Here is a 27,598-nt window from a genome sequence, read left to right on the forward strand (position 1 = left end):
GAGAATAAAAACAATTTGCCATTAATGGGAAAAAACCTACAGCACCTGATGTTCCCATGTGGTCTCCCACCCAAGTACTAACCAGGCCCAACACTGCTTAGCTTCCAAGATCAGACGAGATTGGGTGTATCCAATGTGGTATGGCTGTAGGTGAGATACCGGCACTTTTTTGCTCTCTTCTACTTCTATAACCAGGTAAGCTAATAAAAAAGTTTCCTAACTATATTGGCTTACTGAAAAAAATAATGTGTTGGTAATGTAAAAAGACCTACAGGACATGATATTAGCAGGTGGTCTCAAATTAAACTACTAAAGAGGCTCAACACTGTTTAGCTGCCAAAAGCAGTTGGAATTGGGCCTAAACAGTGTGGTAAGTTTTTAGGTGATGGCTATTGTGTCTGTTTGACCTCTTCCAAATGTCTGTACTGTCAATAAAGAGAAAAAAGTTTCCAATTTAAAAAGCTAGAGAATAAAAACAATTTGCCAGTAATGGGAAAAACCTACAGCACCTGGTGTTCCCATGTGGTCTCCCACCCAAGTACTAACCAGGCCCAACACTGCTTAGCTTCCAAGATCAGACGAGATTGGGCGTATCCAATGTGGTATGGCTGTAGGTGAGATACAGGCACTTTTTTGGCCTCTTCTACTTCTATAACCAGGTAAGCTAATAAAAAAGTTTCCTAACTATATTGGCTTACTGAAAAAAATCATGTGTTGGTAATGTAAAAAGACCTACAGGACATGATATTAGCAGGTGGTCTCAAATTAAACTACTAAAGAGGCTCAACACTGTTTAGCTCCGAAAAGCAGTTGGAATTGGGCCTAAACAGTGTGGTAAGTTTTTAGGTGATGGCTATTGTGTCTGTTTGACCTGTCCCAAAAGTCTGTATTGGCAATAAAAATAAAAAGTTTCCAATTTAAATAGCAAGAGAATAAAAACAATTTGCCATTAATGGGAAAAAACCTACAGCACCTGGTGTTCCCATGTGGTCTCCCACCCAAGTACTAACCAGGCCCAACACTGCTTAGCTTCCAAGATCAGACGAGATTGGGCGTATCCAATGTGGTATGGCTGTAGGTGAGATACCGGCACTTTTTTGCCCTCTTCTACTTCTATAACCAGGAAAGCTAATAAAAAAGTTTCCTAACTGTATTGCCTTACTGAAAAAAATCATGTTTTGGTAATGTAAAAAGACCTACAGGACATGATATTAGCAGGTGGTCTCAAATTAAACTACTAAAGAGGCTCAACACTGTTTAGCTGCCAAAAGCAGTTGGAATTGGGCCTAAACAGTGTGGTAAGTTTTTAGGTGATGGCTATTGTGTCTGTTTGACCTCTTCCAAATGTCTGTACTGTCAATAAAGAGAAAAAAGTTTCCAATTTAAAAAGCTAAAGAATAAAAACAATTTACCAGTAATGGGGAAAAACCTACAGCACCTGGTGTTCCCATGTGGTCTTCCACCCAAGTACTAACCAGGCCTAACACTGCTTAGCTTCCAAGATCAGACGAGATTGGGCGTATCCAATGTGGTATGGCTGTAGGTAAGATGCAGGCACTTTTTTGCCCTCTTCTACTTCTATAACCAGGTAAGCTAATAAAAAAGTTTCCTAACTATATTGGCTTACTGAAAAATATAATGTGTTGGTAATGTAAAAAGACCTACAGGACATGATATTAGCAGGTGGTCTCAAATTAAACTACTAAAGAGGCTCAACACTGTTTAGCTGCCAAAAGCAGTTGGAATTGGGCCTAAACAGTGTGGTAAGTTTTTAGGTGATGGCTATTGTGTCTGTTTGACCTCTTCCAAATGTCTGTACTGTCAATAAAGAGAAAAAAGTTTCCAATTTAAAAAGCTAGAGAATAAAAACAATTTGCCAGTAATGGGAAAAAACTACAGCACCTGGTGTTCGCATGTGGTCTCCCACCCAAGTACTAACCAGTCCCAACACTGCTTAGCTTCCAAGATCAGACGAGATTGGGCGTATCCAATGTGGTATGGCTGTATGTGAGATGCAGGCACTTTTTTGCCCTCTTCTACTTCTATAACCAGGTAAGCTAATAAAAAAGTTTCCTAACTATATTGGCTTACTGAAAAAAATCATGTGTTGGTGATGTAAAAAGACCTACAGGACATGATATTAGCAGGTGGTCTCAAATTAAACTACTAAAGAGGCTCAACACTGTTTAGCTCCCAAAAGCAGTTGGAATTGGGCCTAAACAGTGTGGTAAGTTTTTAGGTGATGGCTATTGTGTCTGTTTGACCTGTCCCAAATGTCTGTATTGGCAATAAAAATAAAAACTTTCAAATTTAAATAGCAAGAGAATAAAAACAATTTTCCATTAATGGGAAAAAACCTACAGCACCTGATGTTCCCATGTGGTCTCCCACCCAAGTACTAACCAGGCCCAACACTGCTTAGCTTCCAAGATCAGACGAGATTGGGTGTATCCAATGTGGTATGGCTGTAGGTGAGATACCGGCACTTTTTTGCTCTCTTCTACTTCTATAACCAGGTAAGCTAATAAAAAAGTTTCCTAACTATATTGGCTTACTGAAAAAAATAATGTGTTGGTAATGTAAAAAGACCTACAGGACATGATATTAGCAGGTGGTCTCAAATTAAACTACTAAAGAGGCTCAACACTGTTTAGCTGCCAAAAGCAGTTGGAATTGGGCCTAAACAGTGTGGTAAGTTTTTAGGTGATGGCTATTGTGTCTGTTTGACCTCTTCCAAATGTCTGTACTGTCAATAAAGAGAAAAAAGTTTCCAATTTAAAAAGCTAGAGAATAAAAACAATTTGCCAGTAATGGGAAAAACCTACAGCACCTGGTGTTCCCATGTGGTCTCCCACCCAAGTACTAACCAGGCCCAACACTGCTTAGCTTCCAAGATCAGACTAGATTGGGCGTATCCAATGTGGTATGGCTGTAGGTGAGATACAGGCACTTTTTTGGCCTCTTCTACTTCTATAACCAGGTAAGCTAATAAAAAAGTTTCCTAACTATATTGGCTTACTGAAAAAAATCATGTGTTGGTAATGTAAAAAGACCTACAGGACATGATATTAGCAGGTGGTCTCAAATTAAACTACTAAAGAGGCTCAACACTGTTTAGCTCCGAAAAGCAGTTGGAATTGGGCCTAAACAGTGTGGTAAGTTTTTAGGTGATGGCTTTTGTGTCTGTTTGACCTGTCCCAAAAGTCTGTATTGGCAATAAAAATAAAAAGTTTCCAATTTAAATAGCAAGAGAATAAAAACAATTTGCCATTAATGGGAAAAAACCTACAGCACCTGGTGTTCCCATGTGGTCTCCCACCCAAGTACTAACCAGGCCCAACACTGCTTAGCTTCCAAGATCAGACGAGATTGGGCGTATCCAATGTGGTATGGCTGTAGGTGAGATACCGGCACTTTTTTGCCCTCTTCTACTTCTATAACCAGGAAAGCTAATAAAAAAGTTTCCAGACTGTATTGCCTTACTGAAAAAAATCATGTTTTGGTAATGTAAAAAGACCTACAGGACATGATATTAGCAGGTGGTCTCAAATTAAACTACTAAAGAGGCTCAACACTGTTTAGCTGCCAAAAGCAGTTGGAATTGGGCCTAAACAGTGTGGTAAGTTTTTAGGTGATGGCTATTGTGTCTGTTTGACCTCTTCCAAATGTCTGTACTGTCAATAAAGAGAAAAAAGTTTCCAATTTAAAAAGCTAAAGAATAAAAACAATTTACCAGTAATGGGGAAAAACCTACAGCACCTGGTGTTCCCATGTGGTCTCCCACCCAAGTACTAACCAGGCCCAACACTGCTTAGCTTCCAAGATCAGACGAGATTGGGCGTATCCAATGTGGTATGGCTGTAGGTGAGATGCAGGCACTTTTTTGCCCTCTTCTACTTCTATAACCAGGTAAGCTAATAAAAAAGTTTCCTAACTATATTGGCTTACTGAAAAATATAATGTGTTGGTAATGTAAAAAGACCTACAGGACATGATATTAGCAGGTGGTCTCAAATTAAACTACTAAAGAGGCTCAACACTGTTTAGCTGCCAAAAGCAGTTGGAATTGGGCCTAAACAGTGTGGTAAGTTTTTAGGTGATGGCTATTGTGTCTGTTTGACCTCTTCCAAATGTCTGTACTGTCAATAAAGAGAAAAAAGTTTCCAATTTAAAAAGCTAGAGAATAAAAACAATTTGCCAGTAATGGGAAAAAACTAGAGCACCTGGTTTTCCCATGTGGTCTCCCACTCAAGTACTAACCAGGCCCAACACTGCTTAGCTTCCAAGATCAGATGAGATTGGGCGTATCCAATGTGGTACGGCTGTAGGTGAGATACAGGCACTTTTTTGCCCTCTTCTACTTCTATAACCAGGTAAGCTAATAAAAAAGTTTCCTAACTATATTGGCTTACTGAAAAAAATAATGTGTTGGTAATGTAAAAAGACCTACAGGACATGATATTAGCAGGTGGTCTCAAATTAAACTACTAAAGAGGCTCAACACTGTTTAGCTGCCAAAAGCAGTTGGAATTGGGCCTAAACAGTGTGGTAAGTTTTTAGGTGATGGCTATTGTGTCTGTTTGACCTCTTCCAAATGTCTGTACTGTCAATAAAGAGAAAAAAGTTTCCAATTTAAAAAGCTAGAGAATAAAATCAATTTGCCAGTAATTGGAAAAAACTAGAGCACCTGGTGTTCCCATGTGGTCTCCCACCCAAGTACTAACCAGGCCCAACTCTGCTTAGCTTCCAAGATCAGATGAGATTGGGCGTATCCAATGTGGTATGGCTGTAGGTGAGATACCGGCACTTTTTTGCCCTCTTCTACTTCTATAACCAGGAAAGCTAATAAAAAAGTTTCCTAACTGTATTGCCTTACTGAAAAAAATCATGTTTTGGTAATGTAAAAAGACCTACAGGACATGATATTAGCAGGTGGTCTCAAATTAAACTACTAAAGAGGCTCAACACTGTTTAGCTGCCAAAAGCAGTTGGAATTGGGCCTAAACAGTGTGGTAAGTTTTTAGGTGATGGCTATTGTGTCTGTTTGACCTCTTCCAAATGTCTGTACTGTCAATAAAGAGAAAAAAGTTTCCAATTTAAAAAGCTAAAGAATAAAAACAATTTACCAGTAATGGGGAAAAACCTACAGCACCTGGTGTTCCCATGTGGTCTCCCACCCAAGTACTAACCAGGCCCAACACTGCTTAGCTTCCAAGATCAGACGAGATTGGGCGTATCCAATGTGGTATGGCTGTAGGTGAGATGCAGGCACTTTTTTGCCCTCTTCTACTTCTATAACCAGGTAAGCTAATAAAAAAGTTTCCTAACTATATTGGCTTACTGAAAAATATAATGTGTTGGTAATGTAAAAAGACCTACAGGACATGATATTAGCAGGTGGTCTCAAATTAAACTACTAAAGAGGCTCAACACTGTTTAGCTGCCAAAAGCAGTTGGAATTGGGCCTAAACAGTGTGGTAAGTTTTTAGGTGATGGCTATTGTGTCTGTTTGACCTCTTCCAAATGTCTGTACTGTCAATAAAGAGAAAAAAGTTTCCAATTTAAAAAGCTAGAGAATAAAAACAATTTGCCAGTAATGGGAAAAAACTAGAGCACCTGGTGTTCCCATGTGGTCTCCCACCCAAGTACTAACCAGGCCCAACACTGCTTAGCTTCCAAGATCAGATGAGATTGGGCGTATCCAATGTGGTATGGCTGTAGGTGAGATACAGGCACTTTTTTGCCCTCTTCTACTTCTATAACCAGGTAAGCTAATAAAAAAGTTTCCTAACTATATCGGCTTACTGAAAAAAATCATGTGTTGGTAATGTAAAAAGACCTACAGGACATGATATTAGCAGGTGGTCTCAAATTAAACTACTAAAGAGGCTCAACACTGTTTAGCTCCCAAAAGCAGTTGGAATTGGGCCCTAGCAGTGTGGTAAGTTTTTAGGTGATGGCTATTGTGTCTGTTTGACCTCTTCCAAATGTCTGTACTGTCAATAAAGAGAAAAAAGTTTAAAATTTAAAAAGCTAGAGAATTAAAACAATTTGCCAGTAATGGGAAAAACCTACAGCACCTGGTGTTCCCATGTGGTCTCCCACCCAAGTACTAACCAGGCCCAACACTGCTTAGCTTCCAAGATCAGACGAGATTGGGCGTATCCAATGTGGTATGGCTGTAAGTGAGATGCAGGCACTTTTTTGCCCTCTTCTACTTCTATAACCAGGTAAGCTAATAAAAAAGTTTCCTAACTATATTGGCTTACTGAAAAAAATAATGTGTTGGTAATGTAAAAAGACCTACAGGACATGATATTAGCAGGTGGTCTCAAATTAAACTACTAAAGAGGCTCAACACTGTTTAGCTGCCAAAAGCAGTTGGAATTGGGCCTAAACAGTGTGGTAAGTTTTTAGGTGATGGCTATTGTGTCTGTTTGACCTCTTCCAAATGTCTGTACTGTCAATAAAGAGAAAAAAGTTTCCAATTTAAAAAGCTAGAGAATAAAATCAATTTGCCAGTAATGGGAAAAACCTACAGCACCTGGTGTTCCCATGTGGTCTCCCACCCAAGTACTAACCAGGCCCAACACTGCTTAGCTTCCAAGATCAGACGAGATTGGGCGTATCCAATGTGGTATGGCTGTAGGTGAGATACAGGCACTTTTTTGGCCTCTTCTACTTCTATAACCAGGTAAGCTAATAAAAAAGTTTCCTAACTATATTGGCTTACTGAAAAAAATCATGTGTTGGTAATGTAAAAAGACCTACAGGACATGATATTAGCAGGTGGTCTCAAATTAAACTACTAAAGAGGCTCAACACTGTTTAGCTCCGAAAAGCAGTTGGAATTGGGCCTAAACAGTGTGGTAAGTTTTTAGGTGATGGCTATTGTGTCTGTTTGACCTGTCCCAAAAGTCTGTATTGGCAATAAAAATAAAAAGTTTCCAATTTAAATAGCAAGAGAATAAAAACAATTTGCCATTAATGGGAAAAAACCTACAGCACCTGGTGTTCCCATGTGGTCTCCCACCCAAGTACTAACCAGGCCCAACACTGCTTAGCTTCCAAGATCAGACGAGATTGGGCGTATCCAATGTGGTATGGCTGTAGGTGAGATACCGGCACTTTTTTGCACTCTTCTACTTCTATAACCAGGTAAGCTAATAAAAAAGTTTCCTAACTATATTGGCTTACTAAAAAATATAATGTGTTGGTAATGTAAAAAGACCTACAGGACATGATATTAGCAGGTGGTCTCAAATTAAACTACTAAAGAGGCTCAACACTGTTTAGCTGCCAAAAGCAGTTGGAATTGGGCCTAAACAGTGTGGTAAGTTTTTAGGTGATGGCTATTGTGTCTGTTTGACCTCTTCCAAATGTCTGTACTGTCAATAAAGAGAAAAACGTTTCCAATTTAAAAAGCTAGAGAATAAAAACAATTTGCCAGTAATGGGAAAAACCTACAGCACCTGGTGTTCCCATGTGGTCTCCCACCCAAGTACTAACCAGGCCCAACACTGCTTAGCTTCCAAGATCAGACGAGATTGGGCGTATCCAATGTGGTATGGCTGTAGGTGAGATACAGGCACTTTTTTGCCCTCTTCTACTTCTATAACCAGGTAAGCTAATAAAAAAGTTTCCTAACTATATTGGCTTACTGAAAAAAATCATGTGTTGGTAATGTAAAAAGACCTACAGGACATGATATTAGCAGGTGGTCTCAAATTAAACTACTAAAGAGGCTCAACACTGTTTAGCTCCGAAAAGCAGTTGGAATTGGGCCTAAACAGTGTGGTAAGTTTTTAGGTGATGGCTATTGTGTCTGTTTGACCTGTCCCAAAAGTCTGTATTGGCAATAAAAATAAAAAGTTTCCAATTTAAATAGCAAGAGAATAAAAACAATTTGCCATTAATGGGAAAAAACCTACAGCACCTGGTGTTCCCATGTGGTCTCCCACCCAAGTACTAACCAGGACCAACACTGCTTAGCTTCCAAGATCAGACGAGATTGGGTGTATCCAATATGGTATGGCTGTAGGTGAGATGCAGGCACTTTTTTGCCCTCTTCTACTTCTATAACCAGGTAAGCTAATAAAAAAGTTTCCTAACTATATTGGCTTACTGAAAAATATAATGTGTTGGTAATGTAAAAAGACCTACAGGACATGGTATTAGCAGGTGGTCTCAAATTAAACTACTAAAGAGGCTCAACACTGTTTAGCTGCCAAAAGCAGTTGGAATTGGGCCTAAACAGTGTGGTAAGTTTTTAGGTGATGGCTATTGTGTCTGTTTGACCTCTTCCAAATGTCTGTACTGTCAATAAAGAGAAAAAAGTTTCCAATTTAAAAAGCTAGAGAATAAAAACTATTTGCCAGTAATGGGAAAAAACTAGAGCACCTGGTGTTCCCATGTGGTCTCCCACCCAAGTACTAACCAGGCCCAACACTGCTTAGCTTCCAAGATCAGATGAGATTGGGCGTATCCAATGTGGTATGGCTGTAGGTGAGATACAGGCACTTTTTTGCCCTCTTCTACTTCTATAACCAGGTAAGCTAATAAAAAAGTTTCCTAACTATATCGGCTTACTGAAAAAAATCATGTGTTGGTAATGTAAAAAGACCTACAGGACATAATATTAGCAGGTGGTCTCAAATTAAACTACTAAAGAGGCTCAACACTGTTTAGCTCCCAAAAGCAGTTGGAATTGGGCCTTAGCAGTGTGGTAAGTTTTTAGGTGATGGCTATTGTGTCTGTTTGACCTCTTCCAAATGTCTGTACTGTCAATAAAGAGAAAAAAGTTTAAAATTTAAAAAGCTAGAGAATAAAAACAATTTGCCAGTAATGGGAAAAACCTACAGCACCTGGTGTTCCCATGTGGTCTCCCACCCAAGTACTAACCAGTCCCAACACTGCTTAGCTTCCAAGATCAGACGAGATTGGGCGTATCCAATGTGGTATGGCTGTAGGTGAGATGCAGGCACTTTTTTGCCCTCTTCTACTTCTATAACCAGGTAAGCTAATAAAAAAGTTTCCTAACTATATTGGCTTACTGAAAAAAATCATGTGTTGGTGATGTAAAAAGACCTACAGGACATGATATTAACAGGTGGTCTCAAATTAAACTACTAAAGAGGCTCAACACTGTTTAGCTCCCAAAAGCAGTTGGAATTGGGCCTAAACAGTGTGGTAAGTTTTTAGGTGATGGCTATTGTGTCTGTTTGACCTGTCCCAAATGTCTGTATTGGCAATAAAAATAAAAAGTTTCCAATTTAAATAGCAAGAGAATAAAAACAATTTGCCATTAATGGGAAAAAACCTACAGCACCTGATGTTCCCATGTGGTCTCCCACCCAAGTACTAACCAGGCCCAACACTGCTTAGCTTCCAAGATCAGACGAGATTGGGTGTATCCAATGTGGTATGGCTGTAGGTGAGATACCGGCACTTTTTTGCTCTCTTCTACTTCTATAACCAGGTAAGCTAATAAAAAAGTTTCCTAACTATATTGGCTTACTGAAAAAAATAATGTGTTGGTAATGTAAAAAGACCTACAGGACATGATATTAGCAGGTGGTCTCAAATTAAACTACTAAAGAGGCTCAACACTGTTTAGCTGCCAAAAGCAGTTGGAATTGGGCCTAAACAGTGTGGTAAGTTTTTAGGTGATGGCTATTGTGTCTGTTTGACCTCTTCCAAATGTCTGTACTGTCAATAAAGAGAAAAAAGTTTCCAATTTAAAAAGCTAGAGAATAAAAACAATTTGCCAGTAATGGGAAAAACCTACAGCACCTGGTGTTCCCATGTGGTCTCCCACCCAAGTACTAACCAGGCCCAACACTGCTTAGCTTCCAAGATCAGACGAGATTGGGCGTATCCAATGTGGTATGGCTGTAGGTGAGATACAGGCACTTTTTTGGCCTCTTCTACTTCTATAACCAGGTAAGCTAATAAAAAAGTTTCCTAACTATATTGGCTTACTGAAAAAAATCATGTGTTGGTAATGTAAAAAGACCTACAGGACATGATATTAGCAGGTGGTCTCAAATTAAACTACTAAAGAGGCTCAACACTGTTTAGCTCCGAAAAGCAGTTGGAATTGGGCCTAAACAGTGTGGTAAGTTTTTAGGTGATGGCTATTGTGTCTGTTTGACCTGTCCCAAAAGTCTGTATTGGCAATAAAAATAAAAAGTTTCCAATTTAAATAGCAAGAGAATAAAAACAATTTGCCATTAATGGGAAAAAACCTACAGCACCTGGTGTTCCCATGTGGTCTCCCACCCAAGTACTAACCAGGCCCAACACTGCTTAGCTTCCAAGATCAGACGAGATTGGGCGTATCCAATGTGGTATGGCTGTAGGTGAGATACCGGCACTTTTTTGCCCTCTTCTACTTCTATAACCAGGAAAGCTAATAAAAAAGTTTCCTAACTGTATTGCCTTACTGAAAAAAATCATGTTTTGGTAATGTAAAAAGACCTACAGGACATGATATTAGCAGGTGGTCTCAAATTAAACTACTAAAGAGGCTCAACACTGTTTAGCTGCCAAAAGCAGTTGGAATTGGGCCTAAACAGTGTGGTAAGTTTTTAGGTGATGGCTATTGTGTCTGTTTGACCTCTTCCAAATGTCTGTACTGTCAATAAAGAGAAAAAAGTTTCCAATTTAAAAAGCTAAAGAATAAAAACAATTTACCAGTAATGGGGAAAAACCTACAGCACCTGGTGTTCCCATGTGGTCTTCCACCCAAGTACTAACCAGGCCTAACACTGCTTAGCTTCCAAGATCAGACGAGATTGGGCGTATCCAATGTGGTATGGCTGTAGGTAAGATGCAGGCACTTTTTTGCCCTCTTCTACTTCTATAACCAGGTAAGCTAATAAAAAAGTTTCCTAACTATATTGGCTTACTGAAAAAAATAATGTGTTGGTAATGTAAAAAGACCTACAGGACATGATATTAGCAGGTGGTCTCAAATTAAACTACTAAAGAGGCTCAACACTGTTTAGCTGCCAAAAAAAGTTGGAATTGGGCCTAAACAGTGTGGTAAGTTTTTAGGTGATGGCTATTGTGTCTGTTTGACCTCTTCCAAATGTCTGTACTGTCAATAAAGAGAAAAAAGTTTCCAATTTAAAAAGCTAGAGAATAAAAACAATTTGCCAGTAATGGGAAAAAACTACAGCACCTGGTGTTCGCATGTGGTCTCCCACCCAAGTACTAACCAGTCCCAACACTGCTTAGCTTCCAAGATCAGACGAGATTGGGCGTATCCAATGTGGTATGGCTGTATGTGAGATGCAGGCACTTTTTTGCCCTCTTCTACTTCTATAACCAGGTAAGCTAATAAAAAAGTTTCCTAACTATATTGGCTTACTGAAAAAAATCATGTGTTGGTGATGTAAAAAGACCTACAGGACATGATATTAGCAGGTGGTCTCAAATTAAACTACTAAAGAGGCTCAACACTGTTTAGCTCCCAAAAGCAGTTGGAATTGGGCCTAAACAGTGTGGTAAGTTTTTAGGTGATGGCTATTGTGTCTGTTTGACCTGTCCCAAATGTCTGTATTGGCAATAAAAATAAAAACTTTCAAATTTAAATAGCAAGAGAATAAAAACAATTTTCCATTAATGGGAAAAAACCTACAGCACCTGATGTTCCCATGTGGTCTCCCACCCAAGTACTAACCAGGCCCAACACTGCTTAGCTTCCAAGATCAGACGAGATTGGGTGTATCCAATGTGGTATGGCTGTAGGTGAGATACCGGCACTTTTTTGCTCTCTTCTACTTCTATAACCAGGTAAGCTAATAAAAAAGTTTCCTAACTATATTGGCTTACTGAAAAAAATAATGTGTTGGTAATGTAAAAAGACCTACAGGACATGATATTAGCAGGTGGTCTCAAATTAAACTACTAAAGAGGCTCAACACTGTTTAGCTGCCAAAAGCAGTTGGAATTGGGCCTAAACAGTGTGGTAAGTTTTTAGGTGATGGCTATTGTGTCTGTTTGACCTCTTCCAAATGTCTGTACTGTCAATAAAGAGAAAAAAGTTTCCAATTTAAAAAGCTAGAGAATAAAAACAATTTGCCAGTAATGGGAAAAACCTACAGCACCTGGTGTTCCCATGTGGTCTCCCACCCAAGTACTAACCAGGCCCAACACTGCTTAGCTTCCAAGATCAGACTAGATTGGGCGTATCCAATGTGGTATGGCTGTAGGTGAGATACAGGCACTTTTTTGGCCTCTTCTACTTCTATAACCAGGTAAGCTAATAAAAAAGTTTCCTAACTATATTGGCTTACTGAAAAAAATCATGTGTTGGTAATGTAAAAAGACCTACAGGACATGATATTAGCAGGTGGTCTCAAATTAAACTACTAAAGAGGCTCAACACTGTTTAGCTCCGAAAAGCAGTTGGAATTGGGCCTAAACAGTGTGGTAAGTTTTTAGGTGATGGCTTTTGTGTCTGTTTGACCTGTCCCAAAAGTCTGTATTGGCAATAAAAATAAAAAGTTTCCAATTTAAATAGCAAGAGAATAAAAACAATTTGCCATTAATGGGAAAAAACCTACAGCACCTGGTGTTCCCATGTGGTCTCCCACCCAAGTACTAACCAGGCCCAACACTGCTTAGCTTCCAAGATCAGACGAGATTGGGCGTATCCAATGTGGTATGGCTGTAGGTGAGATACCGGCACTTTTTTGCCCTCTTCTACTTCTATAACCAGGAAAGCTAATAAAAAAGTTTCCAGACTGTATTGCCTTACTGAAAAAAATCATGTTTTGGTAATGTAAAAAGACCTACAGGACATGATATTAGCAGGTGGTCTCAAATTAAACTACTAAAGAGGCTCAACACTGTTTAGCTGCCAAAAGCAGTTGGAATTGGGCCTAAACAGTGTGGTAAGTTTTTAGGTGATGGCTATTGTGTCTGTTTGACCTCTTCCAAATGTCTGTACTGTCAATAAAGAGAAAAAAGTTTCCAATTTAAAAAGCTAAAGAATAAAAACAATTTACCAGTAATGGGGAAAAACCTACAGCACCTGGTGTTCCCATGTGGTCTCCCACCCAAGTACTAACCAGGCCCAACACTGCTTAGCTTCCAAGATCAGACGAGATTGGGCGTATCCAATGTGGTATGGCTGTAGGTGAGATGCAGGCACTTTTTTGCCCTCTTCTACTTCTATAACCAGGTAAGCTAATAAAAAAGTTTCCTAACTATATTGGCTTACTGAAAAATATAATGTGTTGGTAATGTAAAAAGACCTACAGGACATGATATTAGCAGGTGGTCTCAAATTAAACTACTAAAGAGGCTCAACACTGTTTAGCTGCCAAAAGCAGTTGGAATTGGGCCTAAACAGTGTGGTAAGTTTTTAGGTGATGGCTATTGTGTCTGTTTGACCTCTTCCAAATGTCTGTACTGTCAATAAAGAGAAAAAAGTTTCCAATTTAAAAAGCTAGAGAATAAAAACAATTTGCCAGTAATGGGAAAAAACTAGAGCACCTGGTTTTCCCATGTGGTCTCCCACTCAAGTACTAACCAGGCCCAACACTGCTTAGCTTCCAAGATCAGATGAGATTGGGCGTATCCAATGTGGTACGGCTGTAGGTGAGATACAGGCACTTTTTTGCCCTCTTCTACTTCTATAACCAGGTAAGCTAATAAAAAAGTTTCCTAACTATATTGGCTTACTGAAAAAAATAATGTGTTGGTAATGTAAAAAGACCTACAGGACATGATATTAGCAGGTGGTCTCAAATTAAACTACTAAAGAGGCTCAACACTGTTTAGCTGCCAAAAGCAGTTGGAATTGGGCCTAAACAGTGTGGTAAGTTTTTAGGTGATGGCTATTGTGTCTGTTTGACCTCTTCCAAATGTCTGTACTGTCAATAAAGAGAAAAAAGTTTCCAATTTAAAAAGCTAGAGAATAAAATCAATTTGCCAGTAATTGGAAAAAACTAGAGCACCTGGTGTTCCCATGTGGTCTCCCACCCAAGTACTAACCAGGCCCAACTCTGCTTAGCTTCCAAGATCAGATGAGATTGGGCGTATCCAATGTGGTATGGCTGTAGGTGAGATACCGGCACTTTTTTGCCCTCTTCTACTTCTATAACCAGGAAAGCTAATAAAAAAGTTTCCTAACTGTATTGCCTTACTGAAAAAAATCATGTTTTGGTAATGTAAAAAGACCTACAGGACATGATATTAGCAGGTGGTCTCAAATTAAACTACTAAAGAGGCTCAACACTGTTTAGCTGCCAAAAGCAGTTGGAATTGGGCCTAAACAGTGTGGTAAGTTTTTAGGTGATGGCTATTGTGTCTGTTTGACCTCTTCCAAATGTCTGTACTGTCAATAAAGAGAAAAAAGTTTCCAATTTAAAAAGCTAAAGAATAAAAACAATTTACCAGTAATGGGGAAAAACCTACAGCACCTGGTGTTCCCATGTGGTCTCCCACCCAAGTACTAACCAGGCCCAACACTGCTTAGCTTCCAAGATCAGACGAGATTGGGCGTATCCAATGTGGTATGGCTGTAGGTGAGATGCAGGCACTTTTTTGCCCTCTTCTACTTCTATAACCAGGTAAGCTAATAAAAAAGTTTCCTAACTATATTGGCTTACTGAAAAATATAATGTGTTGGTAATGTAAAAAGACCTACAGGACATGATATTAGCAGGTGGTCTCAAATTAAACTACTAAAGAGGCTCAACACTGTTTAGCTGCCAAAAGCAGTTGGAATTGGGCCTAAACAGTGTGGTAAGTTTTTAGGTGATGGCTATTGTGTCTGTTTGACCTCTTCCAAATGTCTGTACTGTCAATAAAGAGAAAAAAGTTTCCAATTTAAAAAGCTAGAGAATAAAAACAATTTGCCAGTAATGGGAAAAAACTAGAGCACCTGGTGTTCCCATGTGGTCTCCCACCCAAGTACTAACCAGGCCCAACACTGCTTAGCTTCCAAGATCAGATGAGATTGGGCGTATCCAATGTGGTATGGCTGTAGGTGAGATACAGGCACTTTTTTGCCCTCTTCTACTTCTATAACCAGGTAAGCTAATAAAAAAGTTTCCTAACTATATCGGCTTACTGAAAAAAATCATGTGTTGGTAATGTAAAAAGACCTACAGGACATGATATTAGCAGGTGGTCTCAAATTAAACTACTAAAGAGGCTCAACACTGTTTAGCTCCCAAAAGCAGTTGGAATTGGGCCCTAGCAGTGTGGTAAGTTTTTAGGTGATGGCTATTGTGTCTGTTTGACCTCTTCCAAATGTCTGTACTGTCAATAAAGAGAAAAAAGTTTAAAATTTAAAAAGCTAGAGAATTAAAACAATTTGCCAGTAATGGGAAAAACCTACAGCACCTGGTGTTCCCATGTGGTCTCCCACCCAAGTACTAACCAGGCCCAACACTGCTTAGCTTCCAAGATCAGACGAGATTGGGCGTATCCAATGTGGTATGGCTGTAAGTGAGATGCAGGCACTTTTTTGCCCTCTTCTACTTCTATAACCAGGTAAGCTAATAAAAAAGTTTCCTAACTATATTGGCTTACTGAAAAAAATAATGTGTTGGTAATGTAAAAAGACCTACAGGACATGATATTAGCAGGTGGTCTCAAATTAAACTACTAAAGAGGCTCAACACTGTTTAGCTGCCAAAAGCAGTTGGAATTGGGCCTAAACAGTGTGGTAAGTTTTTAGGTGATGGCTATTGTGTCTGTTTGACCTCTTCCAAATGTCTGTACTGTCAATAAAGAGAAAAAAGTTTCCAATTTAAAAAGCTAGAGAATAAAATCAATTTGCCAGTAATTGGAAAAAACTAGAGCACCTGGTGTTCCCATGTGGTCTCCCACCCAAGTACTAACCAGGCCCAACACTGCTTAGCTTCCAAGATCAGAGGAGATTGGGCGTATCCAATGTGGTATGGCTGTAGGTGAGATACAGGCACTTTTTTGCCCTCTTCTACTTCTATAACCAGGTAAGCTAATAAAAAAGTTTCCTAACCATATCGGCTTACTGAAAAAAATCATGTGTTGGTAATGTAAAAAGACCTACAGGACATGATATTAGCAGGTGGTCTCAAATTAAACTACTAAAGAGGCTCAACACTGTTTAGCTCCCAAAAGCAGTTGGAATTGGGCCTTAGCAGTGTGGTAAGTTTTTAGGTGATGGCTATTGTGTCTGTTTGACCTCTTCCAAATGTCTGTACTGTCAATAAAGAGAAAAAAGTTTAAAATTTAAAAAGCTAGAGAATAAAAATAATTTGCCAGTAATGGGAAAAACCTACAGCACATGGTGTTCACTTGTGGTCTCCCACCCAAGTACTAACCAAGCCCAACACTGCTTAGCTTCCAAGATCAGACAAGATTGGGCGTATCCAATGTGGTATGGCTGTAGGTGAGATACAGGCACTTTTTTGCCCTCTTCTACTTCTATAACCAGGTAAGCTAATAAAAAAGTTTCCTAACTGTATTGCCTTACTGAAAAAAATCATGTGTTGGTAATGTAAAAAGACCTACAGGACATGATATTAGCAGGTGGTCTCAAATTAAACTACTAAAGAGGCTCAACACTGTTTAGCTGCCAAAAGCAGTTGGAATTGGGCCTAAACAGTGCGGTAAGTTTTTAGGTGATGGCTATTGTGTCTGTTTGACCTCTTCCAAATGTCTGTACTGTCAATAAAGAGAAAAAAGTTTCCAATTTAAAAAGCTAGAGAATAAAAACAATTTGCCAGTAATGGGAAAAACCTACAGCACCTGGAGTTCCCATGTGGTCTCCCACCCAAGTACTAACCAGGCCCAACACTGCTTAGCTTCCAAGATCAGACAAGATTGGGCGTATCCAATGTGGTATGGCTGTAGGTGAGATACAGGCACTTTTTTGCCCTCTTCTACTTCTATAACCAGGTAAGCTAATAAAAAAGTTTCCTAACTGTATTGCCTTACTGAAAAAAATCATGTGTTGGTAATTTAAAAAGACCTACAGGACATGATATTAGCAGGTGGTCTCAAATTAAACTACTAAAGAGGCTCAACACTGTTTAGCTGCCAAAAGCAGTTGGAATTGGGCCTAAACAGTGTGGTAAGTTTTTAGGTGATGGCTATTGTGTCTGTTTGACCTCTTCCAAATGTCTGTACTGTCAATAAAGAGAAAAAAGTTTCCAATTTAAAAAGCTAGAGAATAAAAATAATTTGCCAGTAATGGGAAAAACATACAGCACCTGGTGTTCACTTGTGGTCTCCCACCCAAGTACTAACCAGGCCCAACACTGCTTAGCTTCCAAGATCAGACAAGATTGGGCGTATCCAATGTGGTATGGCTGTAGGTGAGATACAGGCACTTTTTTGCCCTCTTCTACTTCTATAACCAGGTAAGCTAATAAAAAAGTTTCCTAACTGTATTGCCTTACTGAAAAAAATCATGTGTTGGTAATGTAAAAAGACCTACAGGACATGATATTAGCAGGTGGTCTCAAATTAAACTACTAAAGAGGCTCAACACTGTTTAGCTGCCAAAAGCAGTTGGAATTGGGCCTAAACAGTGCGGTAAGTTTTTAGGTGATGGCTATTGTGTCTGTTTGACCTCTTCCAAATGTCTGTACTGTCAATAAAGAGAAAAAAGTTTCCAATTTAAAAAGCTAGAGAATAAAAACAATTTGCCAGTAATGGGAAAAAGCTACAGCACCTGGAGTTCCCATGTGGTCTCCCACCCAAGTACTAACCAGGCCCAACACTGCTTAGCTTCCAAGATCAGACAAGATTGGGCGTATCCAATGTGGTATGGCTGTAGGTGAGATACAGGCACTTTTTTGCCCTCTTCTACTTCTATAACCAGGTAAGCTAATAAAAAAGTTTCCTAACTGTATTGCCTTACTGAAAAAAATCATGTGTTGGTAATGTAAAAAGACCTACAGGACATGATATTAGCAGGTGGTCTCAAATTAAACTACTAAAGAGGCTCAACACTGTTTAGCTGCCAAAAGCAGTTGGAATTGGGCCTAAACAGTGTGGTAAGTTTTTAGGTGATGGCTATTGTGTCTGTTTGACCTCTTCCAAATGTCTGTACTGTCAATAAAGAGTAAAAAGTTTCCAATTTAAAAAGCTAGAGAATAAAAATAATTTGCCAGTAATGGGAAAAACATACAGCACCTGGTGTTCACTTGTGGTCTCCCACCCAAGTACTAACCAGGCCCAACACTGCTTAGCTTCCAAGATCAGACAAGATTGGGCGTATCCAATGTGGTATGGCTGTAGGTGAGATACAGGCACTTTTTTGCCCTCTTCTACTTCTATAACCAGGTAAGCTAATAAAAAAGTTTCCTAACTGTATTGCCTTACTGAAAAAAATCATGTGTTGGTAATGTAAAAAGACCTACAGGACATGATATTAGCAGGTGGTCTCAAATTAAACTACTAAAGAGGCTCAACACTGTTTAGCTGCCAAAAGCAGTTGGAATTGGGCCTAAACAGTGCGGTAAGTTTTTAGGTGATGGCTATTGTGTCTGTTTGACCTCTTCCAAATGTCTGTACTGTCAATAAAGAGAAAAAAGTTTCCAATTTAAAAAGCTAGAGAATAAAAACAATTTGCCAGTAATGGGAAAAACCTACAGCACCTGGAGTTCCCATGTGGTCTCCCACCCAAGTACTAACCAGGCCCAACACTGCTTAGCTTCCAAGATCAGACAAGATTGGGCGTATCCAATGTGGTATGGCTGTAGGTGAGATACAAGCACTTTTTTGCCCTCTTCTACTTCTATAACCAGGTAAGCTAACAAAAAAGTTTCCTAACTGTATTGCCTTACTGAAAAAAATCATGTGTTGGTAATGTAAAAAGACCTACAGGACATGATATTAGCAGGTGGTCTCAAATTAAACTACTAAAGAGGCTCAACACTGTTTAGCTGCCAAAAGCAGTTGGAATTGGGCCTAAACAGTGTGGTAAGTTTTTAGGTGATGGCTATTGTGTCTGTTTGACCTCTTCCAAATGTCTGTACTGTCAATAAAGAGAAAAAAGTTTCCAATTTAAAAAGCTAGAGAATAAAAACAATTTGCCAGTAATGGGAAAAACCTACAGCACCTGGTGTTCCCATGTGGTCTCCCACCCAAGTACTAACCAGGCCCAACACTGCTTAGCTTCCAAGATCAGATGAGATTGGGCGTATCCAATGTGGTATGGCTGTAGGTGAGATACAGGCACTTTTTTGCCCTCTTCTACTTCTATAACCAGGTAAGCTAATACAAAAGTTTCCTAACTATATTGGCTTACTGAAAAAAATCATGTGTTGGTAATGTAAGAAGACCTACAGGACATGATATTAGCAGGTGGTCTCAAATTAAACTACTAAAGAGGCTCAACACTGTTTAGCTGCCAAAAGCAGTTGGAATTGGGCCTAAACAGTGTGGTAAGTTTTTAGGTGATGGCTATTGTGTCTGTTTGACCTCTTCCAAATGTCTGTACTGTCAATAAAGAGAAAAAAGTTTCCAATTTAAAAAGCTAGAGAATAAAAACAATTTGCCAGTAATGGGAAAAACCTACAGCACCTGGTGTTCCCATGTGGTCTCCCACCCAAGTACTAACCATGCCCAACACTGCTTAGCTTCCAAGATCAGACGAGATTGGGCGTATCCAATGAGGTATGGCTGTAGGTGTGATACAGGCACTTTTTTGCCCTCTTCTACTTCTATAACCAGGTAAGCTAATAAAAAAGTTTCCTAACTATATTGCCTTACTGAAAAAAAAATCATGTGTTGGTAATGTAAAAAGACCTAGAGGACATGATATTAGCAGGTGGTCTCAAATTAAACTACTAAAGAGGCTCAACACTGTTTAGCTGCCAAAAGCAGTTGGAATTGGGCCTAAACAGTGTGGTAAGTTTTTAGGTGATGGCTATTGTGTCTGTTTGACCTCTTCCAAATGTCTGTACTGTCAATAAAGAGAAAAAAGTTTCATATTTAAAAGCAAGAGAATAAAAACAATTTGCCAGTAATGGGAAAAACCTACAGCACCTGGTGTTCCCATGTGGTCTCCCACCCAAATACTAACCAGGTCCAACACTGCTTAGCTTCCAAGATCAGACGAGATTGTGCGTATCCAATGTGGTATGGCTGTAGGTGAGATACAGGCACTTTTTTGCCATCTTCTACTTCTATAACCAGGTAAGCTAATAAAAAAGTTTCCTAACTATATTGGCTTACTGAAAAAAATCATGTGTTGGTAATGTAAAAAGACCTACAGGACATGATATTAGCAGGTGGTCTCAAATTAAACTACTAAAGAGGCTCAACACTGTTTAGCTCCCAAAAGCAGTTGGAATTGGGCCTAAACAGTGTGGTAAGTTTTTAGGTGATGGCTATTGTGTCTGTTTGACCTCTTCCAAATGTCTGTACTGTCAATAAAGAGAAAAAAAGTTTCCACTTTAAAAAGCTAAAGAATAAAAACAATTTCCCAGTAATGGGGAAAAACCTACAGCACCTGGTGTTCCCATGTGGTCTCCCACCCAAGTACTAACCAGGCCCAACACTGCTAGCTTCCAAGATCAGACGAGATTGGGCGTATCCAATGTGGTATGGCTGTAGGTGAGATGCAGGCACTTTTTTGCCCTCTTCTACTTCTATAACCAGGTAAGCTAATAAAAAAGTTTCCTAACTATATTGGCTTACTGAAAAATATAATGTGTTGGTAATGTAAAAAGACCTACAGGACATGATATTAGCAGGTGGTCTCAAATTAAACTACTAAAGAGGCTCAACACTGTTTAGCTGCCAAAAGCAGTTGGAATTGGGCCTAAACAGTGTGGTAAGTTTTTAGGTGATGGCTATTGTGTCTGTTTGACCTCTTCCAAATGTCTGTACTGTCAATAAAGAGAAACAAGTTTCCAATTTAAAAAGCTAGAGAATAAAAACAATTTGCCAGTAATGGGAAAAACCTACAGCACCTGGAGTTCCCATGTGGTCTCCCACCCAAGTACTAACCAGGCCCAACACTGCTTAGCTTCCAAGATCAGATGAGATTGGGCGTATCCAATGTGGTATGGCTGTAGGTGAGATACAGGCACTTTTTTGCCCTCTTCTACTTCTATACCAGGTAAGCTAATAAAAAAGTTTCCTAACTATATCGGCTTACTGAAAAAAATCATGTGTTGGTAATGTAAAAAGACCTACAGGACATGATATTAGCAGGTGGTCTCAAATTAAACTACTAAAGAGGCTCAACACTGTTTAGCTCCCTAAAGCAGTTGGAATTGGGCCTTAGCAGTGTGGTAAGTTTTTAGGTGATGGCTATTGTGTCTGTTTGACCTCTTCCAAATGTCTGTACTGTCAATAAAGAGAAAAAAGTTTAAAATTTAAAAAGCTAGAGAATAAAAACAATTTGCCAGTAATGGGAAAAACCTACAGCACCTGGTGTTCCCATGTGGTCTCCCACCCAAGTACTAACCAGGCCCAACACTGCTTAGCTTCCAAGATCAGACGAGATTGGGCGTATCCAATGTGGTATGGCCGTAGGTGAGATGCAGGCACTTTTTTGCCGTCTTCTACTTCTATACCAGGTAAGCTAATAAAAAAGTTTCCTAACTATATTGGCTTACTGAAAAAAATAATGTGTTGGTAATGTAAAAAGACCTACAGGACATGATATTAGCAGGTGGTCTCAAATTAAACTACTAAAGAGGCTCAACACTGTTTAGCTGCCAAAAGCAGTTGGAATTGGGCCTAAACAGTGTGGTAAGTTTTTAGGTGATGGCTATTGTGTCTGTTTGACCTCTTCCAAATGTCTGTACTGTCAATAAAGAGAAAAAAGTTTCCAATTTAAAAAACTAGAGAATAAAATCAATTTGCCAGTAATTGGAAAAAACTAGAGCACCTGGTGTTCCCATGTGGTCTCCCACCCAAGTACTAACCAGGCCCAACACTGCTTAGCTTCCAAGATCAGATGAGATTGGGCGTATCCAATGTGGTATGGCTGTAGGTGAGATACAGGCACTTTTTTGCCCTCTTCTACTTCTATAACCAGGTAAGCTAATAAAAAAGTTTCCTAACCATATCGGCTTACTGAAAAAAATCATGTGTTGGTAATGTAAAAAGACCTACAGGACATGATATTAGCAGGTGGTCTCAAATTAAACTACTAAAGAGGCTCAACACTGTTTAGCTCCCAAAAGCAGTTGGAATTGGGCCTTAGCAGTGTGGTAAGTTTTTAGGTGATGGCTATTGTGTCTGTTTGACCTCTTCCAAATGTCTGTACTGTCAATAAAGAGAAAAATGTTTAAAATTTAAAAAGCTAGAGAATAAAAATAATTTGCCAGTAATGGGAAAAACCTACAGCACCTGGTGTTCACTTGTGGTCTCCCACCCAAGTACTAACCAGGCCCAACACTGCTTAGCTTCCAAGATCAGACAAGATTGGGCGTATCCAATGTGGTATGGCTGTAGGTGAGATACAGGCACTTTTTTGCCCTCTTCTACTTCTATAACCAGGTAAGCTAATAAAAAAGTTTCCTAACTGTATTGCCTTACTGAAAAAAATCATGTGTTGGTAATGTAAAAAGACCTACAGGACATGATATTAGCAGGTGGTCTCAAATTAAACTACTAAAGAGGCTCAACACTGTTTAGCTGCCAAAAGCAGTTGGAATTGGGCCTAAACAGTGCGGTAAGTTTTTAGGTGATGGCTATTGTGTCTGTTTGACCTCTTCCAAATGTCTGTACTGTCAATAAAGAGAAAAAAGTTTCCAATTTAAAAAGCTAGAGAATAAAAACAATTTGCCAGTAATGGGAAAAACCTACAGCACCTGGAGTTCCCATGTGGTCTCCCACCCAAGTACTAACCAGGCCCAACACTGCTTAGCTTCCAAGATCAGACAAGATTGGGCGTATCCAATGTGGTATGGCTGTAGGTGAGATACAGGCACTTTTTTGCCCTCTTCTACTTCTATAACCAGGTAAGCTAATAAAAAAGTTTCCTAACTGTATTGCCTTACTGAAAAAAATCATGTGTTGGTAATGTAAAAAGACCTACAGGACATGATATTAGCAGGTGGTCTCAAATTAAACTACTAAAGAGGCTCAACACTGTTTAGCTGCCAAAAGCAGTTGGAATTGGGCCTAAACAGTGTGGTAAGTTTTTAGGTGATGGCTATTGTGTCTGTTTGACCTCTTCCAAATGTCTGTACTGTCAATAAAGAGAAAAAAGTTTCCAATTTAAAAAGCTAGAGAATAAAAATAATTTGCCAGTAATGGGAAAAACATACAGCACCTGGTGTTCACTTGTGGTCTCCCACCCAAGTACTAACCAGGCCCAACACTGCTTAGCTTCCAAGATCAGGCATATCCAATGTGGTATGGCTGTAGGTGAGATACAGGCACTTTTTTGCCCTCTTCTACTTCTATAACCAGGTAAGCTAATAAAAAAGTTTCCTAACTGTATTGCCTTACTGAAAAAAATCATGTGTTGGTAATGTAAAAAGACCTACAGGACATGATATTAGCAGGTGGTCTCAAATTAAACTACTAAAGAGGCTCAACACTGTTTAGCTCCCAAAAGCAGTTGGAATTGGGCCTTAGCAGTGTGGTAAGTTTTTAGGTGATGGCTATTGTGTCTGTTTGACCTCTTCCAAATGTCTGTACTGTCAATAAAGAGAAAAAAGTTTAAAATTTAAAAAGCTAGAGAATAAAAATAATTTGCCAGTAATGGGAAAAACCTACAGCACCTGGTGTTCACTTGTGGTCTCCCACCCAAGTACTAACCAGGCCCAACACTGCTTAGCTTCCAAGATCAGACGAGATTGGGCGTATCCAATGTGGTATGGCTGTAGGTGAGATGCAGGCACTTTTTTGCCCTCTTCTACTTCTATAACCAGGTAAGCTAATAAAAAAGTTTCCTAACTGTATTGCCTTACTGAAAAAAATCATGTGTTGGTAATGTAAAAAGACCTACAGGACATGATATTAGCAGGTGGTCTCAAATTAAACTACTAAAGAGGCTCAACACTGTTTAGCTGCCAAAAGCAGTTGGAATTGGGCCTAAACAGTGCGGTAAGTTTTTAGGTGATGGCTATTGTGTCTGTTTGACCTCTTCCAAATGTCTGTACTGTCAATAAAGAGAAAAAAAGTTTCCAATTTAAAAAGCTAGAGAATAAAAACAATTTGCCAGTAATGGGAAAAACCTACAGCACCTTGAGTTCCCATGTGGTCTCCCACCCAAGTACTAACCAGGCCCAACACTGCTTAGCTTCCAAGATCAGACAAGATTGGGCGTATCCAATGTGGTATGGCTGTAGGTGAGATACAAGCACTTTTTTGCCCTCTTCTACTTCTATAACCAGGTAAGCTAATAAAAAAGTTTCCTAACTGTATTGCCTTACTGAAAAAAATCATGTGTTGGTAATGTAAAAAGACCTACAGGACATGATATTAGCAGGTGGTCTCAAATTAAACTACTAAAGAGGCTCAACACTGTTTAGCTGCCAAAAGCAGTTGGAATTGGGCCTAAACAGTGTGGTAAGTTTTTAGGTGATGGCTATTGTGTCTGTTTGACCTCTTCCAAATGTCTGTACTGTCAATAAAGAGAAAAAAGTTTCATATTTAAAAGCAAGAGAATAAAAACAATTTGCCAGTAATGGGAAAAACCTACAGCACCTGGTGTTCCCATGTGGTCTCCCACCCAAGTACTAACCAGGTCCAACACTGCTTAGCTTCCAAGATCAGACGAGATTGTGCGTATCCAATGTGGTATGGCTGTAGGTGAGATACAGGCATTTTTTTGCCATCTTCTACTTCTATAACCAGGTAAGCTAATAAAAAAGTTTCCTAACTATATTGGCTTACTGAAAAAAATCATGTGTTGGTAATGTAAAAAGACCTACAGGACATGATATTAGCAGGTGGTCTCAAATTAAACTACTAAAGAGGCTCAACACTGTTTAGCTCCCAAAAGCAGTTGGAATTGGGCCTAAACAGTGTGGTAAGTTTTTAGGTGATGGCTATTGTGTCTGTTTGACCTGTCCCAAATGTCTGTATTGGCAATAAAAATAAAAAGTTTCCAATTTAAATAGCAAGAGAATAAAAACAATTTGCCATTAATGGGAAAAAACCTACAGCACCTGGTGTTCCCATGTGGTCTCCCACCCAAGTACTAACCAGGCCCAACACTGCTTAGCTTCCAAGATCAGACGAGATTGGGCGTATCCAATGTGGTATGGCTGTAGGTGAGATACAGGCACTTTTTTGCCCTCTTCTACTTCTATAACCAGGTAAGCTAATAAAAAAGTTTCCTAACTATATTGGCTTACTGAAAAAAATCATGTGTTGGTAATGTAAAAAGACCTACAGGACATGATATTAGCAGGTGGTCTCAAATTAAACTACTAAAGAGGCTCAACACTGTTTAGCTGCCAAAAAAAGTTGGAATTGGGCCTAAACAGTGTGGTAAGTTTTTAGGTGATGGCTATTGTGTCTGTTTGACCTCTTCCAAATGTCTGTACTGTCAATAAAGAGAAAAAAGTTTCCAATTTAAAAAGCTAGAGAATAAAAACAATTTGCCAGTAATGGGAAAAACCTACAGCACCTGGTGTTCCCATGTGGTCTCCCACCCAAGTACTAACCAGTCCCAACACTGCTTAGCTTCCAAGATCAGACGAGATTGGGCGTATCCAATGTGGTATGGCTGTATGTGAGATGCAGGCACTTTTTTGCCCTCTTCTACTTCTATAACCAGGTAAGCTAATAAAAAAGTTTCCTAACTATATTGGCTTACTGAAAAAAATAATGTGTTGGTAATGTAAAAAGACCTACAGGACATGATATTAGCAGGTGGTCTCAAATTAAACTACTAAAGAGGCTCAACACTGTTTAGCTGCCAAAAAAAGTTGGAATTGGGCCTAAACAGTGTGGTAAGTTTTTAGGTGATGGCTATTGTGTCTGTTTGACCTCTTCCAAATGTCTGTACTGTCAATAAAGAGAAAAAAGTTTCCAATTTAAAAAGCTAGAGAATAAAAACAATTTGCCAGTAATGGGAAAAACCTACAGCACCTGGTGTTCCCATGTGGTCTCCCACCCAAGTACTAACCAGTCCCAACACTGCTTAGCTTCCAAGATCAGACGAGATTGGGCGTATCCAATGTGGTATGGCTGTATGTGAGATGCAGGCACTTTTTTGCCCTCTTCTACTTCTATAACCAGGTAAGCTAATAAAAAAGTTTCCTAACTATATTGGCTTACTGAAAAAAATCATGTGTTGGTGATGTAAAAAGACCTACAGGACATGATATTAGCAGGTGGTCTCAAATTAAACTACTAAAGAGGCTCAACACTGTTTAGCTGCCAAAAGCAGTTGGAATTGGGCCTAAACAGTGTGGTAAGTTTTTAGGTGATGGCTATTGTGTCTGTTTGACCTCTTCCAAATGTCTGTACTGTCAATAAAGAGAAAAAAGTTTCCAATTTAAAAAGCTAGAGAATAAAAACAATTTGCCAGTAATGGGAAAAACTTACAGCACCTGGTGTTCCCATGTGGTCTCCCAACCAAGTACTAACCAGGCCCAATACTGCTTAGCTTCCAAGATCAGACGAGATTGGGCATATCCAATGTGGTATGGCTGTAGGAGAGATACAGGCACTTTTTTGCCCTCTTCTACTTCTATAACCAGGTAAGCTAATAAAAAAGTTTCCTAACTATATTGGCTTACTGAAAAAAATCATGTGTTGGTAATGTAAAAAGACCTACAGGACATGATATTAGCAGGTGGTCTCAAATTAAACTACTAAAGAGGCTCAACACTGTTTGGCTCCGAAAAGCAGTTGGAATTGGGCCTAAACAGTGTGGTAAGTTTTTAGGTGATGGCTATTGTGTCTGTTTGACCTGTCCCAAAAGTCTGTATTGGCAATAAAAATAAAAAGTTTCCAATTTAAATAGCAAGAGAATAAAAACAATTTGCCATTAATGGGAAAAAACCTACAGCACCTGGTGTTCCCATGTGGTCTCCCACCCAAGTACTAACCAGGCCCAACACTGCTTAGCTTCCAAGATCAGACGAGATTGGGCGTATCCAATGTGGTATGGCTGTAGGTGAGATACCGGCACTTTTTTGCCCTCTTCTACTTCTATAACCAGGAAAGCTAATAAAAAAGTTTCCTAACTGTATTTCCTTACTGAAAAAAATCATGTGTTGGTAATGTAAAAAGACCTACAGGACATTATATTAGCAGGTGGTCTCAAATTAAACTACTAAAGAGGCTCAACACTGTTTAGCTGCCAAAAGCAGTTGGAATTGGGCAAAAACAGTGTGGTAAGTTTTTAGGTGATGGCTATTGTGTCTGTTTGACCTCTTCCAAATGTCTGTACTGTCAATAAAGAGAAAAAAGTTTCCAATTTAAAAAGCTAAAGAATAAAAACAATTTGCCAGTAATGGGAAAAACCTACAGCACCTGGTGTTCCCATGTGGTCTCCCACCCAAGTACTAACCAGGCCCAACACTGCTTAGCTTCCAAGATCAGACGAGATTGGGCGTATCCAATGTGGTATGGCTGTAGGTGAGATGCAGGCACTTTTTTGCCCTCTTCTACTTCTATAACCAGGTAAGCTAATAAAAAAGTTTCCTAACTATAT

General features: G+C 39.3%; 57 non-coding genes and 3 pseudogenes across 57 annotated transcripts; all 60 read right to left on the minus strand.

Annotated features, from left to right (window-relative positions):
* Positions 1 to 33: 33 nt before the first annotated feature.
* LOC146037565 (5S ribosomal RNA) lies at positions 34 to 152 on the minus strand. Its single transcript, XR_014461230.1, has one exon. It is a non-coding gene; the product is annotated as a 5S ribosomal RNA (ribosomal RNA).
* Positions 153 to 497: 345 nt separating this feature from the next.
* Positions 498 to 616, minus strand: LOC146037434 (5S ribosomal RNA). Its single transcript, XR_014461111.1, has one exon. It is a non-coding gene; the product is annotated as a 5S ribosomal RNA (ribosomal RNA).
* A 345-nt stretch (positions 617 to 961) lies between these two features.
* On the minus strand, positions 962 to 1,080 carry LOC146037435 (5S ribosomal RNA). The gene has a single exon (XR_014461112.1). It is a non-coding gene; the product is annotated as a 5S ribosomal RNA (ribosomal RNA).
* Positions 1,081 to 1,426: 346 nt separating this feature from the next.
* LOC146039106 (5S ribosomal RNA) lies at positions 1,427 to 1,545 on the minus strand. Its single transcript, XR_014462640.1, has one exon. It is a non-coding gene; the product is annotated as a 5S ribosomal RNA (ribosomal RNA).
* A 345-nt stretch (positions 1,546 to 1,890) lies between these two features.
* Positions 1,891 to 2,009, minus strand: LOC146039667 (5S ribosomal RNA; annotated as a pseudogene).
* Positions 2,010 to 2,354: 345 nt separating this feature from the next.
* Positions 2,355 to 2,473, minus strand: LOC146037577 (5S ribosomal RNA). Its single transcript, XR_014461241.1, has one exon. It is a non-coding gene; the product is annotated as a 5S ribosomal RNA (ribosomal RNA).
* A 345-nt stretch (positions 2,474 to 2,818) lies between these two features.
* Positions 2,819 to 2,937, minus strand: LOC146038590 (5S ribosomal RNA). Its single transcript, XR_014462170.1, has one exon. It is a non-coding gene; the product is annotated as a 5S ribosomal RNA (ribosomal RNA).
* A 345-nt stretch (positions 2,938 to 3,282) lies between these two features.
* LOC146037436 (5S ribosomal RNA) lies at positions 3,283 to 3,401 on the minus strand. The gene has a single exon (XR_014461113.1). It is a non-coding gene; the product is annotated as a 5S ribosomal RNA (ribosomal RNA).
* Positions 3,402 to 3,747: 346 nt separating this feature from the next.
* LOC146037438 (5S ribosomal RNA) lies at positions 3,748 to 3,866 on the minus strand. Its single transcript, XR_014461114.1, has one exon. It is a non-coding gene; the product is annotated as a 5S ribosomal RNA (ribosomal RNA).
* Positions 3,867 to 4,211: 345 nt separating this feature from the next.
* Positions 4,212 to 4,330, minus strand: LOC146039518 (5S ribosomal RNA). Its single transcript, XR_014463016.1, has one exon. It is a non-coding gene; the product is annotated as a 5S ribosomal RNA (ribosomal RNA).
* Positions 4,331 to 4,675: 345 nt separating this feature from the next.
* Positions 4,676 to 4,794, minus strand: LOC146039427 (5S ribosomal RNA). The gene has a single exon (XR_014462933.1). It is a non-coding gene; the product is annotated as a 5S ribosomal RNA (ribosomal RNA).
* Positions 4,795 to 5,140: 346 nt separating this feature from the next.
* Positions 5,141 to 5,259, minus strand: LOC146037439 (5S ribosomal RNA). Its single transcript, XR_014461115.1, has one exon. It is a non-coding gene; the product is annotated as a 5S ribosomal RNA (ribosomal RNA).
* A 345-nt stretch (positions 5,260 to 5,604) lies between these two features.
* Positions 5,605 to 5,723, minus strand: LOC146039061 (5S ribosomal RNA). The gene has a single exon (XR_014462600.1). It is a non-coding gene; the product is annotated as a 5S ribosomal RNA (ribosomal RNA).
* Positions 5,724 to 6,068: 345 nt separating this feature from the next.
* Positions 6,069 to 6,187, minus strand: LOC146037815 (5S ribosomal RNA). The gene has a single exon (XR_014461458.1). It is a non-coding gene; the product is annotated as a 5S ribosomal RNA (ribosomal RNA).
* A 345-nt stretch (positions 6,188 to 6,532) lies between these two features.
* On the minus strand, positions 6,533 to 6,651 carry LOC146037440 (5S ribosomal RNA). The gene has a single exon (XR_014461116.1). It is a non-coding gene; the product is annotated as a 5S ribosomal RNA (ribosomal RNA).
* A 345-nt stretch (positions 6,652 to 6,996) lies between these two features.
* Positions 6,997 to 7,115, minus strand: LOC146037441 (5S ribosomal RNA). The gene has a single exon (XR_014461117.1). It is a non-coding gene; the product is annotated as a 5S ribosomal RNA (ribosomal RNA).
* A 345-nt stretch (positions 7,116 to 7,460) lies between these two features.
* LOC146037443 (5S ribosomal RNA) lies at positions 7,461 to 7,579 on the minus strand. The gene has a single exon (XR_014461119.1). It is a non-coding gene; the product is annotated as a 5S ribosomal RNA (ribosomal RNA).
* Positions 7,580 to 7,924: 345 nt separating this feature from the next.
* On the minus strand, positions 7,925 to 8,043 carry LOC146038487 (5S ribosomal RNA). The gene has a single exon (XR_014462074.1). It is a non-coding gene; the product is annotated as a 5S ribosomal RNA (ribosomal RNA).
* Positions 8,044 to 8,388: 345 nt separating this feature from the next.
* Positions 8,389 to 8,507, minus strand: LOC146039062 (5S ribosomal RNA). Its single transcript, XR_014462601.1, has one exon. It is a non-coding gene; the product is annotated as a 5S ribosomal RNA (ribosomal RNA).
* A 345-nt stretch (positions 8,508 to 8,852) lies between these two features.
* On the minus strand, positions 8,853 to 8,971 carry LOC146038874 (5S ribosomal RNA). The gene has a single exon (XR_014462428.1). It is a non-coding gene; the product is annotated as a 5S ribosomal RNA (ribosomal RNA).
* Positions 8,972 to 9,316: 345 nt separating this feature from the next.
* LOC146037589 (5S ribosomal RNA) lies at positions 9,317 to 9,435 on the minus strand. The gene has a single exon (XR_014461253.1). It is a non-coding gene; the product is annotated as a 5S ribosomal RNA (ribosomal RNA).
* Positions 9,436 to 9,780: 345 nt separating this feature from the next.
* On the minus strand, positions 9,781 to 9,899 carry LOC146037444 (5S ribosomal RNA). The gene has a single exon (XR_014461120.1). It is a non-coding gene; the product is annotated as a 5S ribosomal RNA (ribosomal RNA).
* A 345-nt stretch (positions 9,900 to 10,244) lies between these two features.
* Positions 10,245 to 10,363, minus strand: LOC146037445 (5S ribosomal RNA). The gene has a single exon (XR_014461121.1). It is a non-coding gene; the product is annotated as a 5S ribosomal RNA (ribosomal RNA).
* A 346-nt stretch (positions 10,364 to 10,709) lies between these two features.
* LOC146039107 (5S ribosomal RNA) lies at positions 10,710 to 10,828 on the minus strand. Its single transcript, XR_014462641.1, has one exon. It is a non-coding gene; the product is annotated as a 5S ribosomal RNA (ribosomal RNA).
* A 345-nt stretch (positions 10,829 to 11,173) lies between these two features.
* Positions 11,174 to 11,292, minus strand: LOC146039669 (5S ribosomal RNA; annotated as a pseudogene).
* Positions 11,293 to 11,637: 345 nt separating this feature from the next.
* Positions 11,638 to 11,756, minus strand: LOC146037601 (5S ribosomal RNA). The gene has a single exon (XR_014461264.1). It is a non-coding gene; the product is annotated as a 5S ribosomal RNA (ribosomal RNA).
* A 345-nt stretch (positions 11,757 to 12,101) lies between these two features.
* LOC146038591 (5S ribosomal RNA) lies at positions 12,102 to 12,220 on the minus strand. The gene has a single exon (XR_014462171.1). It is a non-coding gene; the product is annotated as a 5S ribosomal RNA (ribosomal RNA).
* A 345-nt stretch (positions 12,221 to 12,565) lies between these two features.
* On the minus strand, positions 12,566 to 12,684 carry LOC146037446 (5S ribosomal RNA). Its single transcript, XR_014461122.1, has one exon. It is a non-coding gene; the product is annotated as a 5S ribosomal RNA (ribosomal RNA).
* Positions 12,685 to 13,030: 346 nt separating this feature from the next.
* Positions 13,031 to 13,149, minus strand: LOC146037447 (5S ribosomal RNA). The gene has a single exon (XR_014461123.1). It is a non-coding gene; the product is annotated as a 5S ribosomal RNA (ribosomal RNA).
* Positions 13,150 to 13,494: 345 nt separating this feature from the next.
* LOC146039519 (5S ribosomal RNA) lies at positions 13,495 to 13,613 on the minus strand. The gene has a single exon (XR_014463017.1). It is a non-coding gene; the product is annotated as a 5S ribosomal RNA (ribosomal RNA).
* A 345-nt stretch (positions 13,614 to 13,958) lies between these two features.
* Positions 13,959 to 14,077, minus strand: LOC146039428 (5S ribosomal RNA). Its single transcript, XR_014462934.1, has one exon. It is a non-coding gene; the product is annotated as a 5S ribosomal RNA (ribosomal RNA).
* Positions 14,078 to 14,423: 346 nt separating this feature from the next.
* LOC146037450 (5S ribosomal RNA) lies at positions 14,424 to 14,542 on the minus strand. Its single transcript, XR_014461124.1, has one exon. It is a non-coding gene; the product is annotated as a 5S ribosomal RNA (ribosomal RNA).
* Positions 14,543 to 14,887: 345 nt separating this feature from the next.
* On the minus strand, positions 14,888 to 15,006 carry LOC146039063 (5S ribosomal RNA). The gene has a single exon (XR_014462602.1). It is a non-coding gene; the product is annotated as a 5S ribosomal RNA (ribosomal RNA).
* A 345-nt stretch (positions 15,007 to 15,351) lies between these two features.
* Positions 15,352 to 15,470, minus strand: LOC146037816 (5S ribosomal RNA). The gene has a single exon (XR_014461459.1). It is a non-coding gene; the product is annotated as a 5S ribosomal RNA (ribosomal RNA).
* Positions 15,471 to 15,815: 345 nt separating this feature from the next.
* Positions 15,816 to 15,934, minus strand: LOC146039464 (5S ribosomal RNA). Its single transcript, XR_014462967.1, has one exon. It is a non-coding gene; the product is annotated as a 5S ribosomal RNA (ribosomal RNA).
* Positions 15,935 to 16,279: 345 nt separating this feature from the next.
* On the minus strand, positions 16,280 to 16,398 carry LOC146039592 (5S ribosomal RNA). Its single transcript, XR_014463083.1, has one exon. It is a non-coding gene; the product is annotated as a 5S ribosomal RNA (ribosomal RNA).
* A 345-nt stretch (positions 16,399 to 16,743) lies between these two features.
* LOC146038502 (5S ribosomal RNA) lies at positions 16,744 to 16,862 on the minus strand. Its single transcript, XR_014462089.1, has one exon. It is a non-coding gene; the product is annotated as a 5S ribosomal RNA (ribosomal RNA).
* A 345-nt stretch (positions 16,863 to 17,207) lies between these two features.
* Positions 17,208 to 17,326, minus strand: LOC146039522 (5S ribosomal RNA). The gene has a single exon (XR_014463020.1). It is a non-coding gene; the product is annotated as a 5S ribosomal RNA (ribosomal RNA).
* Positions 17,327 to 17,671: 345 nt separating this feature from the next.
* On the minus strand, positions 17,672 to 17,790 carry LOC146039220 (5S ribosomal RNA). Its single transcript, XR_014462745.1, has one exon. It is a non-coding gene; the product is annotated as a 5S ribosomal RNA (ribosomal RNA).
* A 345-nt stretch (positions 17,791 to 18,135) lies between these two features.
* LOC146039523 (5S ribosomal RNA) lies at positions 18,136 to 18,254 on the minus strand. The gene has a single exon (XR_014463021.1). It is a non-coding gene; the product is annotated as a 5S ribosomal RNA (ribosomal RNA).
* A 345-nt stretch (positions 18,255 to 18,599) lies between these two features.
* On the minus strand, positions 18,600 to 18,718 carry LOC146038503 (5S ribosomal RNA). Its single transcript, XR_014462090.1, has one exon. It is a non-coding gene; the product is annotated as a 5S ribosomal RNA (ribosomal RNA).
* A 345-nt stretch (positions 18,719 to 19,063) lies between these two features.
* LOC146040224 (5S ribosomal RNA) lies at positions 19,064 to 19,182 on the minus strand. Its single transcript, XR_014463380.1, has one exon. It is a non-coding gene; the product is annotated as a 5S ribosomal RNA (ribosomal RNA).
* Positions 19,183 to 19,527: 345 nt separating this feature from the next.
* Positions 19,528 to 19,646, minus strand: LOC146038792 (5S ribosomal RNA). The gene has a single exon (XR_014462354.1). It is a non-coding gene; the product is annotated as a 5S ribosomal RNA (ribosomal RNA).
* Positions 19,647 to 19,992: 346 nt separating this feature from the next.
* LOC146039396 (5S ribosomal RNA) lies at positions 19,993 to 20,111 on the minus strand. The gene has a single exon (XR_014462904.1). It is a non-coding gene; the product is annotated as a 5S ribosomal RNA (ribosomal RNA).
* Positions 20,112 to 20,458: 347 nt separating this feature from the next.
* On the minus strand, positions 20,459 to 20,576 carry LOC146039375 (5S ribosomal RNA). The gene has a single exon (XR_014462885.1). It is a non-coding gene; the product is annotated as a 5S ribosomal RNA (ribosomal RNA).
* Positions 20,577 to 20,921: 345 nt separating this feature from the next.
* On the minus strand, positions 20,922 to 21,040 carry LOC146040249 (5S ribosomal RNA). The gene has a single exon (XR_014463403.1). It is a non-coding gene; the product is annotated as a 5S ribosomal RNA (ribosomal RNA).
* A 344-nt stretch (positions 21,041 to 21,384) lies between these two features.
* On the minus strand, positions 21,385 to 21,503 carry LOC146037394 (5S ribosomal RNA). Its single transcript, XR_014461074.1, has one exon. It is a non-coding gene; the product is annotated as a 5S ribosomal RNA (ribosomal RNA).
* Positions 21,504 to 21,847: 344 nt separating this feature from the next.
* Positions 21,848 to 21,966, minus strand: LOC146039064 (5S ribosomal RNA). The gene has a single exon (XR_014462603.1). It is a non-coding gene; the product is annotated as a 5S ribosomal RNA (ribosomal RNA).
* Positions 21,967 to 22,311: 345 nt separating this feature from the next.
* On the minus strand, positions 22,312 to 22,430 carry LOC146039212 (5S ribosomal RNA). Its single transcript, XR_014462738.1, has one exon. It is a non-coding gene; the product is annotated as a 5S ribosomal RNA (ribosomal RNA).
* Positions 22,431 to 22,775: 345 nt separating this feature from the next.
* Positions 22,776 to 22,894, minus strand: LOC146038504 (5S ribosomal RNA). The gene has a single exon (XR_014462091.1). It is a non-coding gene; the product is annotated as a 5S ribosomal RNA (ribosomal RNA).
* Positions 22,895 to 23,239: 345 nt separating this feature from the next.
* Positions 23,240 to 23,348, minus strand: LOC146039868 (5S ribosomal RNA; annotated as a pseudogene).
* Positions 23,349 to 23,693: 345 nt separating this feature from the next.
* On the minus strand, positions 23,694 to 23,812 carry LOC146038548 (5S ribosomal RNA). The gene has a single exon (XR_014462131.1). It is a non-coding gene; the product is annotated as a 5S ribosomal RNA (ribosomal RNA).
* A 346-nt stretch (positions 23,813 to 24,158) lies between these two features.
* Positions 24,159 to 24,277, minus strand: LOC146039423 (5S ribosomal RNA). The gene has a single exon (XR_014462930.1). It is a non-coding gene; the product is annotated as a 5S ribosomal RNA (ribosomal RNA).
* Positions 24,278 to 24,621: 344 nt separating this feature from the next.
* On the minus strand, positions 24,622 to 24,740 carry LOC146038958 (5S ribosomal RNA). The gene has a single exon (XR_014462506.1). It is a non-coding gene; the product is annotated as a 5S ribosomal RNA (ribosomal RNA).
* A 345-nt stretch (positions 24,741 to 25,085) lies between these two features.
* On the minus strand, positions 25,086 to 25,204 carry LOC146037451 (5S ribosomal RNA). The gene has a single exon (XR_014461125.1). It is a non-coding gene; the product is annotated as a 5S ribosomal RNA (ribosomal RNA).
* A 345-nt stretch (positions 25,205 to 25,549) lies between these two features.
* On the minus strand, positions 25,550 to 25,668 carry LOC146039335 (5S ribosomal RNA). The gene has a single exon (XR_014462849.1). It is a non-coding gene; the product is annotated as a 5S ribosomal RNA (ribosomal RNA).
* A 345-nt stretch (positions 25,669 to 26,013) lies between these two features.
* LOC146039336 (5S ribosomal RNA) lies at positions 26,014 to 26,132 on the minus strand. The gene has a single exon (XR_014462850.1). It is a non-coding gene; the product is annotated as a 5S ribosomal RNA (ribosomal RNA).
* Positions 26,133 to 26,477: 345 nt separating this feature from the next.
* On the minus strand, positions 26,478 to 26,596 carry LOC146039606 (5S ribosomal RNA). The gene has a single exon (XR_014463096.1). It is a non-coding gene; the product is annotated as a 5S ribosomal RNA (ribosomal RNA).
* A 345-nt stretch (positions 26,597 to 26,941) lies between these two features.
* LOC146037452 (5S ribosomal RNA) lies at positions 26,942 to 27,060 on the minus strand. Its single transcript, XR_014461126.1, has one exon. It is a non-coding gene; the product is annotated as a 5S ribosomal RNA (ribosomal RNA).
* A 345-nt stretch (positions 27,061 to 27,405) lies between these two features.
* Positions 27,406 to 27,524, minus strand: LOC146037453 (5S ribosomal RNA). The gene has a single exon (XR_014461127.1). It is a non-coding gene; the product is annotated as a 5S ribosomal RNA (ribosomal RNA).
* Positions 27,525 to 27,598: the final 74 nt, after the last annotated feature.

Source organism: Crinia signifera, chromosome 9, assembly GCF_055691185.1.
Source record: "Crinia signifera chromosome 9, ASM5569118v1, whole genome shotgun sequence".
NCBI lineage: Eukaryota > Metazoa > Chordata > Amphibia > Anura > Myobatrachidae > Crinia > Crinia signifera.